Source organism: Marmota monax, unplaced genomic scaffold, assembly GCF_021218885.2.
Source record: "Marmota monax isolate L192 unplaced genomic scaffold, Marmota_monax_Labrador192_F-V1.1 WCK01_AAM20220418_F8-fsc00280, whole genome shotgun sequence".
In the NCBI taxonomy this organism is placed as follows: domain Eukaryota; kingdom Metazoa; phylum Chordata; class Mammalia; order Rodentia; family Sciuridae; genus Marmota; species Marmota monax.
Genome location: NW_026692080.1, coordinates 1,381,279 through 1,392,952, shown reverse-complemented (window position 1 = coordinate 1,392,952; position 11,674 = coordinate 1,381,279).

Genomic DNA, 11,674 nt, shown 5'->3' with positions numbered 1-11,674 from the left:
TACTTGGTAAATCAAATGAAACGTTTTCAAAATTAGAGTTGATTTACTTGGTTCTCTTTAATAGTTCATTTTATCTTATAATTCCAGCTCATGTTACATATTCTTCTTCCAAAGAATATTTGTCACATTCTTCACAATCATGTCAAAAAATAAATAAAGTTAGCTAATATGTATCTGTGTAATATGCATCTGTGGCACTCTGTGGAAACATTATAATGGTTCTATTATGGAACATACATGGTGAAATAGTAATTTCATTTAGTAGTTTTAAATTTAGGAATATAAACTGATTAGTTCACACTAGTCATCATAGCAATTCCATGGTAACCATTCATCAGTGGGCTTCCCATCCATTCAATTGAGAAACATTTTCCTCACTCTGTAAGATTAGCCAAGGTCTGTGTGCACAGCCTGTCTGCACTCTGTATTCTGTGTGAAACACTGTATGCTTTCCAACAATCAAAAATTTTTCAACCTCAGTTCATGTTGATGTGACATACACTCAACAAATGAAAAATCGCTGTTATGTTTTCAAGGTCAGATGGCAAAAAATGGAATACATACTACCTTTGCACAAGAATATATCATTATCTTAGGGAAACAACTAAAAAAGGAGACGCATGAGAAAGACAACACAAAAATAGGAAAAGGTTGCTGTGAGTTAGTGAATATTTGACCATATTTTGTATTTGAAACCTTATCTAATGTTTCAAAAAATCTTCAAGGAAGTATAAACTACAGTTGATATATAACGAAGTACCTCATTGATTCTTGAGCTCTTACAGTTTATATTAGAACTGAAAATTGAAAGCATTTCTTTTATTATTTGGGGGTACAGGTTTACTCACTTTACCTTTTACTTTGTCCCCTTTAAATATTATTTCATTTTTTAATGTGGTAAAGTACACATAACATTTATCATTTTGCTTTTTTTGACGTATACTTCAGAAGTAGATTCCCCTTGTGCAATCATCACCACCATGCATCTCCAGAAATCTTTTGATCTTCACAACCTGCATCTCTGTACCAATTAAACAATAAATCCAATTCCCACCTCCAAACTCTGACAACCACTATTTTGCTTTTTATCTCTGTGAATGGTTGCCTTAGTTAACTCATACAGGTGGAATCATACCGTATTTAGTATAGTGTCTTCTGGATTCATTCAGGTCATAGTAGGTGTCAGAATTTCCAAATCTTTCCTCATGCATAAATTTTGTTTCTATTTAGATCATTGGTATTTTTTTTATTTTAAATAGGAAGACAATATTGTATGATTTTGTTATAACAACATAATGTCTTGGAATTACATTAATTACCAAAAAAATCAACTCTTTTCAATTTATAGTAATCTATTTAAAAATACAATGGATTACCGGATATGATGGTGCATACCAGTAATCCCAGTGCTTGGGAGGCTGAGGCAGAAGGACAGTGAGTTCAAAGCCAGCCTCAGCAACAGCTAGATACGTAGAAACTCAGTGAGACCCTGTGTCTAAATAAAATACAAAATAGGGCTGGGGATATAGCTCAGCAGTTGAGTGACCCTGAATTCAATCCCCAGTACAAAAACAAAACAATAGATACTTAAAATTATGTTTCCAAAATCATAAATAATTCAATAAATTTCAAGCTAAAAATTACAAATTCTTAAAATTGAAAATGGGATATATGTTAAACCACCAGGTACCCAAAGTAATTGTAATGTTAAAGAATGTGTATTCTTATATGTGATAAAAACTTATAGGACTTTAAATACTAACATTATGTACAACCCTGAATTTAAGACCATACGAAGTAAAATTAAAAGTTGTTTAAAATAGAAAAATATCTAAAATTTTTTGTTAAAGTAGCAATGAGGTCCTTCACTAAGATGTGTGTTAAAAATGTAAAAGAAGGGCTGGGGTTGTGGCTCAGGGGTAGAGCACTTGCCTAGCATGTGTGAGGCACTGGGTTTGATCCTCAGCACCACATAAAAATACCTAAATAAAGGTATTGTGTTCATCTACAACTTAAGAAATATTAAATAAGTGTAAAAGAAGCAGAAATTGTGAGAAATTAGTATAGTAGGTTGACTTGGAAATTTTATAAAATATAAGTACTCTGAGAAAGATATGAGCCATTGATAGTGGTTATATTTCATATATACAGAAATGAATAGAAGATATAAATTTTTTTCAAGAAGTAAATATCAAGAAGAGCATTTTCTAAAAGGAAGGTAGAACAAGTGATAAGATTTATCAATAATTGTCCTTCTGCAGAAATGTAAAGTTTAAACATAAAGTTTTGTGATGATTCTAATGTAAAATTTCACAAGAACAAAGAAAAAGAGGTGAGAGATCACAGTACCTGATTATTATATAATAAGAAGACACTAGATTGAAGATAGCAGGAAAGATTATTTTACATTACCCATGTCACTATTTCCTCATCCCCACACAGAAGAATGCAGAGAGAGATACCATCTATTTGAAGAAAGGAAAGGAAAATAAGCATATACTTTTATTTAAAACTCAACACTGAACCAACCAAGTAAAATTCTAGACCAAACAAACAATCATAGCCCCTGACCACAGGCTCAGTCTTCATATTGCCTCCAACTCCAGGTGGGAAATGTAGCCACTGGGAGGGAGATTCACTCTCTAGGTAAAATCCCTGCTGACAGAATACAGGACATTTGGACTTTTTTGAAATTTCCATGGCCTCAATTGTTGTGGTCCTCAGATATACTCTAGTGCAATGGGAGCCTTGAGGCCATAGCCTTCAGGTACACCCCTGAGTTACAACAGCTCCAAGGACCAAAATATTTCAATCCAGCATGTATTAGGGTTCTCAAGAGGAACAGAATGAACAGGAAGTATAATTATAAAACGGGGATTTATTAGGTTGGCTTATGTGACCAGAAGCTGAATAGTCCATAATGGCCATCTGTAGCCTGGAGAGCTGGGAGAACCAGTAGCAGCAAAGTCCAAGAGACTGAAGCCCCAGAACAAGAGGGATCAATGGTGCTACTCTAATCTGAGATCTGAGCTTTCTAGAGAATCACTGTCAGAGTCCACTGCGGAAAAGTGAAGAAGCAAGAATCTGATATCCTCAGACAATCACAGCAGCAATCAAGAACCCATTCAAGAAGAATTGAGCTTACATCTGCTGCTGCTTCTTTGTATTCCCAACTTTATTCCATTCAAGCCATCATCCTATTGGTTGGTGCTGCCCATGCTTAGGGAAAAACTCCTTTCCAGTTGGCTTTCCCACATGCCAATCATTCCTAGACACACCCTCACTGATACAACCATAATCCTCTCAATCCTTGGTATTTTTTAAGCCAATCAAATGGATAATTCAAATTAACCATTACAGCACTATAATAAAGGTAATTGTCAAAGGATATAAAAACCATATCAGAGAGTCTGGCCAAATATCTATGGACATATTTACATTCCTGCACAAAACTAGTATGTCAAGACTGGAATTAACACCTACTTCTTCAAAGCTTAGACATTGTAATAGTCAAGCCAAGGTGACTCCATTTTATAAAACAGCCATGCCAAATACAAAGGTCATGACTGGGGCAAGTTGTTCTTTTCCTTTTGCTCTAGAAACCCTTAAGAACACAGAACTACCTAGTGGGGCATTGTTTCTGTAACTAGGATAACAGGGCTGTGTTTCTGTAATTGGGATGACTGAACTATTGTGATTGGTTAAGCTTCCCGCCGCCTGGCTGCACTCTCCTGCTTCTGTAACTTGGCTTGCTTGCATTGACTAGACCCCCAAAGGTCCCTTTTGCAGTTTTCCGGTTTATAAAGAGCACCCTTGTAATAGTTTGGGGCTAATAAGGAGAATAACTTTATGTTCTGGTCAGTCGCCACCAGTGTGCTTCAATAAAGGCTTGATTCTATTATATGTGAGTAGTCTGGAAATCAATTTATGAAACCCAGGGACATTGCTTTAACTACAACAACATCAATGCAGGAACAACCAGAGAAACATGATATCACCAAAAATCACAAAATAAAGTGGCAGCAACTGACCATAAAGAGATGAATTACCTGACAAATAATTAAAATAACTGCTTTAAGAGAATTGGTTGAACTTCAAGAAAGCACAAATAAATGAGAATGATATGAAATTCAAAGAATGAGAAAGAGTAAGTGACCAGAACAGGAAATTTAATAGATTAAAACAATAAAGAAATTTGAACAGAAGCCCAAAGCTGGAATACACAAATGAGGAGTACTATTTAAAACATCTACAACATAATTATTCTCCAGAAGACAAATCTTTGAACTCAAACACAGATAATTTTAAAATACTTATAGGAGAAAAAGAAAAGAAGATGATGTGGTATAAAAAAAGGATTATAAGATTTATGGGACAAAATAAGAAAAATTTGGAGTTATAGGAGTTAAAGAAGAAGATAAGAAAGACAAAGAAGAGAAAGATTACCTACACAAGTAATAGTAGAAGGGCTAGGGTTATAGCTCTGTGAAAGGTTACTTTATAGCATGCACAAGTTTCTGATTTTGGTTCAAAGCGCTGTAAAAGAAAATAAAGGAAAAATAAGGAATTGGATTGAGGAAGGAAGGAAAAAAAGAGAGAGAAATAAAGAATGAAAAAGAAATCTCTAGGATATATAAAAAACTCAAAAATCTTAACACCAAAAAACAAATAATCCAATCAATAAATGGGGCAAGAAACTGAACAGACATTTCTCAGAAGATGATATACAATCAATCAACAAATATATGAAAAAAAGTTCAGCATCTCTAGCAATTAGAGAAATGCTAATCAAAACTACTAAAAAATGCTAATCAAAACTACTAAATCAAAACTATTCTAAGATTCCATATCACTCCAGTCAGAATGGCACTTATTAAGAATACAAACAACAATAAGTATTGGTGAGGATGTGGGGAAAAGGGCACACTCTTAACATTGCTGCTGGGACTGCAAATTGGTGCAGCCAATCTGGAAAGCAGTATGGAGATTCCTTGGAAAACTAGGAATAGAATCACCATTTGACCCAGCTATCCCACTCCTTGGTTTATACTCAAAGGACTTAAAAACAGCATACTACAGGGACACAGCAATATCAATGTTTATAGCAACAGAATTCACAACTGCTAATTGTAAAAACAACCTAGATGCATGTCAGTATATGAATGGATAAAGAAACTGTGGTATATATACACAATGGAATACTACTCAGCATTAAAAGACAATTAAATCATGGCATTTGCAGGTGGAATGAGATGGACATCATTACCCTAAGTACATATATAAAAACACAAATGGTGTGACTCTACTTTGTGTTCAATCAGAGACAAAAAATTGTGTTCTATTTGTGTAATATGGAATGGAATTGTACTCTGCTGTCATATATAACTAATAAGAATAAGTAAAATAAAATTAATAAAAGATGCTTAAATCATTATACAAAATACATAAATGAAGATGTGAATGTGGTGTCAACATACCTTATATATAATCAGAGATATGATAAATTATTGTATAATGGTGTATTAAGAATTATAATGCAAATAAATAAATAAATAGTCTTCAAAAAAAGATGCTTAAAAAGACTGTTTTTAAAAAAGATAGAAAGTGACTACTCTGAGTAGATTAAATTTTTTTAAAAAACCCCACCTATATATTGCTTACTAGAAAGTAATTTTACCTCCATGTACACATATAGACTGAGATTGAAGGAAAGGAATAAAATGTTTCATGCAAGTAGAATCCAAGACAAAGCAGGAGTACCACACTTACACTAGATGAAATAGACATTAGAACAAAGGCAATAAAGAGACAAATAAGGCTCTTATATAATGATAAAGGGGTCAATTTATCAAGATTATAATGTGTGTGTGTGTGTGTGTGTTCATCCAATACTGGAGCACCAAATACATAAAACACAAATATTAATAGAACTATAGGAAATAATAGACTCCAGTACAATAAGAGTTGGAGATTTTATCACACTACTTTTGGCAACAGACTGATAATTTGGACAAAAAATCAATAAGGAAATAATGGAGTTAGAGTTATAATTCACACTAGACCAATTGACCCAACAGATACCTACAGAACACTCCATTTAACAACTGCAAATTCACATTTTTGTCAACAGCAAATAAATATTATCCAGGATAGATCACATTATAGACATCAAAAACATTCTCAAGAAATTTTAAAATCTTAAAATTATATGGAGTTTCTTTTCTGACAACAGTCAAATAAAACTGAAAGTCAACAATAAGAACAAATTTCCAACTATACAAATACATGGAAATTAAACAAGTTACTATTGAACAACCAATGGATCAAGGAAGAAACCAAGAAGGAAATTAAAAACTTCTGAAAGAAAAGAAAATGCCACCACAATGTACAGAAACCTACAGAATACAGTAAAAGCTGTACTACAAGGAAGATTTATAGCAATTAATATCCATATCAAAAAAAAAGAAGAATGATCTCAAATAAATGACATGGCTGAATCTCAGGGAACTAGAAAATCAAGAACAAACCCAAAATTAGCATAAGGAAAAACAAAGACCAGATAAGAAACTAATGAAAAAGGCCTAAGTTTATACCTCAGTTGGTAGGTGCTTGCCTTGCATGCACAAGGCCTTGGGTTTAATCCCAGCACCAAAATAATAATAATAATAATAATAATAATAATAATAATAATAATAATAATAATATTTTTAAATGCCCTTGGTCTGTTTCTCTCAAGATTTTTGTCAGCTACAGTCCCAGTATAAATTAGATGGTATACTCCACCTGGGATTTTGAGGGTAGGTTCAAAAAAAAAAAAGCATTTACAAAGGTGTTTGTGGGAAGGACTTAGAAATACCAACAAGGGATTTATACCTGTATATTACATATGCACTATCCTGGAGCTAGCAATGGTGGAGAGCCTGTTATCAACCAAAAACCTGAAGAAGCAAAGGGAGGAAGTGGTACTGTAAACAAGAGAGTAACTATATTAACATGGCCACCTTCAGGAGGTTTCACCTTTGGCTGAAACTACAGGCAGCCTCATGTGTTTCAGCTGAGAAGCAGAAAGGGGAAAATACCCTAAACTCTCTTTATTCTCACATGCTAACTTTAATGTTGTTTTCCATTAGCTAAATACAAAGGAATTGTAAAGCCAGATACAAAGGAATTCTCTTCAGTCAACCCCTAGAAGCACAAAACATGGTAGAAACATATAGAGAGATAGAGAATGGATCTGGGATTGAGAGGGGGAGTGGGAAATATCTAGCACACATGTAATTTGGAAAGATACACAGTCATGCACTACAAGTGATTACCTTCAGGGAGTTAGAAGGATTACAGACCAGGAACAATTGTCAAAAGAAAGCCTTTCCATTTGTACCTGATTTCAAAGTATTTAAATTGTTTTTCAAAATAATGCATTCATGAATTATGTGTCTAATTTCTTAAATCTTAATACTTACCCACATATCTGAGTAACATGCACTTTTGTGGGTGTTAGTCTTTTTGTTATAAAATCATCAAATATTTTGAAGTTTTTAAGTATCACTATTCCTTTCTATTGAAAAGATCACTTTTATAATTTTTTCTCTTCCTAATTGTTCTACCTTTTATTGTTATTATTAGAAGTTATCAAATATTGCTTGACATAATTGAATAATAAATAAAATACTATATTCAAGAATCTCATTTAAATACCCCAAATCATTTATTCAGTCTAGCTCAGATATGTTACCTATTTAATTATTCAATTATACAGGAGGCCCTCCCTGTCCCCAGGTTCCTCATCAGCAGATTCTACCAATAGTAGATCATGTGCTATGCAGTTAGGCCTAACATGATTGCTTCTGTACTGAACATTTACAGACTTTCCTTCATTGTTATCCCCTAAATAATAGTATAACAATTCACATAGCATTTAAGCTTTGCTAGGTATTATAAGTAATCTATGAATAATTTAAAGGACACAGGAGGATTTGTGTGGGTTATATCCCACTAATATGGAATTTCATGTAAAGAATTTGAGCATACACAGATTTGGGTGTCCTTTAGGAATCATGGGAACAATTTCTCAGGGATACAAAGTGATAATTTATGCTGTTCAAATTTGTGTCCTGGGGGTTGATAAATTGACTGAGTTTATTTTAGAACACATTTACAAACAGAAGAGACCTGCTCTCATCCTCAGTTCATTAAGTAACTAATTGTACACAAGAAGCATTTAAATTACAAATTCTGTCCCAAGGAATGTTCTCTGTTAACTTATCCGGGAAGTTGATAAATGAATAAAAATGAATGGCCCATGTGAAAACAATGCCCAAGAGGTCTCAGGAACAGCATACAAATAACACGCCTACAAAGCATTTGTAATATTTTCTATTACTGCCTTCCCAGTCCATCCTTGTCTTCTCTTTGACAGCCTTGAGTCAAATGAAAAACTGAATTCTGAAACAAATTTTTAAATGCTCATCTGTGTACTTCAGCTTCTGCATCCTTCTCTGAAAGTTTAAAAAATATTGATAAATTTCTTCATAATTTATTTTTACTAAATAATATTTATCAAAATAAGGTAAGTTTAAAGATACTTGTCTTTAAAGGTCAAACATTCTCAGTAAAGGCATGAAGATATATAGATCATACTGCCTAATGTACATATGAAAAGCAAAATTTCAGGGAGATATTTTAAACTAGAAATATCACTTCAGTGACTCTGATAACTAGATTTCTCTTCTTAATTAGACCAAACTTAAAAGCATTTAAAAATCAATAAACTCTATAACAGAGCGATGTTAAATACTTGAATAAAGTATAAAGATTTCCTTAGATCAAGGGAATAAGTCACATGAAATACTTTTTATTGTATAGTCAAATTTTCATGGATTCACTTGTCCTTATTTCATTCAAATGTTTTGATGTCATATAAAAATAACATTAATTTCTTTATATTTTATTATAAATAAAGGTCAAAAGTACTGTGAATATAAGTCAAGTACTGTGTTTGATGAAAATGAAGTATGGACAAGATATACTACAATGAAAATCTGAGCAGATAAACTAAAGAGATGTCAAGAGGAATAGAGTTTGGTCCTTTATTAAAGTAATTTAAAATTTGGGGGGTAAACAATTTATCCAGGTAGTGAAATAGTGATGAAAAAACACTGGAAGTAGAAGATTCAAAAGTCATGGACTTCAAAAACTAAAAATAATGAAATATCATGAGAATGATACGGAAAAGATGAGAGATACAAGAACATAATCGTAGAGCTTAAAATATATTTCAGATTAAATCACATGGAATAGGCACACCTGCAATGGTGTCTCTAGGGAAATATCCAGACTTTCTACACTAGGCTCCAACAGATCAGATCAAACCAAATTGGAGTCACACATGCTACATGCCATATAATTGAACTGAAATATTAAGAAATCAGATAGATCCCCAAGCAGACAAGGCTTTCCTGAAAAAGGAGATTGTGGTCTACTTGAGTCAGCTACCAAGGTGCTCTGTTTCAATCCTTTCAAAAAGTAACCTAAAACACCTGATGTTAAAAAGTGAGTTTTTTTCAGTCATTCTGTTTCCCTGTTTCCACCTTACAAAACATGGTCCTATTATTGCCCAGTAGGAAATTTAATTTATTTTGTAGAATGGAGGCTGCCTTGATTCATGAATTGCAAATAGAAGCCAACCAGATCTATAACTAAATTTGTTGTAATTTTGTCTTTTGACAGGAGTGATGAAAATTCACAAACAAAATGTCACTGAGGTAAATATTATGAATAAAATTTGAAATAATACAAATTTAATAAAATTGCTAATGCATATTGAAATGAATAGTGTCATTAGAGAGATAATTAGATGTTATTGGTTATAGAATTCATAGAACATCAACTCTAAAATGTTCTTTAAAATATTGAAAGATGGTGCATGGTAGAAAAATATCAAAGGTGAATATAGCAGTGTTAATTGAACAGATAATAGGTGTCTTGTAGTGCAATTATTTAATAATATGGGGAGATAATTATTTTTATAATGTTTATCTTATGAATCTAATTTATTGATACTATGCTTATGTACTATCCCCTCTATACCATAGAATTTTCACCCAAAATAAAAAAAAAAAAACATAAGGTAAGATATGTTCCTAAATTCACATTGTACGAAGATAATATTTTAATAATGTCAGCTATTTCAGGCCCTAAATTACCAGTGCTTTCTATGGAATATTCAAACACTGAAATTATAGTTTTGATATATCACTAGCTCATTTCTCAGGCATTGACTGCCTTTTGATCTTAAGAAATTTTCCAGTTACTAACAGAATATAGGAGTGAATAACAACATACTAAAATACACATACTAAAATGTTCTTTATCAGAGGTTTGGGTGTGGGTGATAAGAGATTTAATGGATATGAAAAGCTTATTGTGTTTCACACAAAGGGGTCACTAAGGATTGGTTGTAATTATTATTTAGTTTTGTTATTGCACAATTCAGCACTAGAATAACATAAAATAAAAGGACAACATTCACATCTTTGCTTTCAATAATTTTATGTGACATACCATAGGGTAGTTTTATAATCATATGAATGTAGGTGGTATCCTTAAACACTAACTAACTATACAGGAGACTCAAAACTTTGTACTGGTGTATTATCTAAGCTTCCTATATAAATATTGTCCACCCTAAAGATGATTGTGGATTTCATAAAGCACACTTGAAAACCCCTCATTGCATACTTATCTTTCTCAAAGTGATACTGTAATCAAGTACTTGATGTTGTTGCTTTCAATGCACATAGTGACTGGGAAACAAGCAAACATGTATGTCCTGGAAATGTGAAATAATTTATGAGTTTGAATAAGACGCTGGCCTGAAATTGAGTTTCCTCCATGAAGTAATTACCTGGAGTTTAAAAATATATTTCAGCTGTTGTATAACCACTGGGTTACTGATGACTGTCCAAATTTATATAAAAACTTGTTTTAATAAATCCAGTAAAGGAAAATTCATACAAAATGGATAAAATAGAGAAAATTTAGCATAAAATATCAAATGATCAAAGTGAGCTAAGCGGCTGTGCAGATAAATAAATAAATAAAATAGCACACACAAACACACAATCATAAGCATGGAGAAACATGTCACTGTAGCTCAATTCCCTCAAATTCTAATGGAGAAAGATAATTTTAAAAGTATTTATGATGAACCCAAAGTAAACAGCCTTCTGAATGAGAAAAAGCTGAAAGCATTTTCTTTAAAATTGGGAACAAGAAAAGAAAGTGCACTCACTCTCTCAACTTCTTTTCAATATTGTGTTTGGAATTTTAACCAGAGCAACTAGGCAAGAGAAAGAAACAAAAGGGAGAGACACAAAAAGGAAAGGAAGAAGTTCAATTATTCCTATTTGCAGTTTATAACAAACAATACTTGGAAAGACTTAAAGCTTTCACCAAAACACTTACAGAAAAATAAATGCAGCAAAGTAGCGGGAAACAAAAACCAATGTACAAAAGTCAATAGTTTTTCTACATACCAATAACAAATCTATTGGTATTTCCCATCAGGAAAACAGTTCTATTCACAATAGCTCCAAAAGTATATAAATAAATGAAATGCTGAACAATAGATCTAACAAATGAAGCTAAAGGCTTCCAGTAGGAAAATTACAGA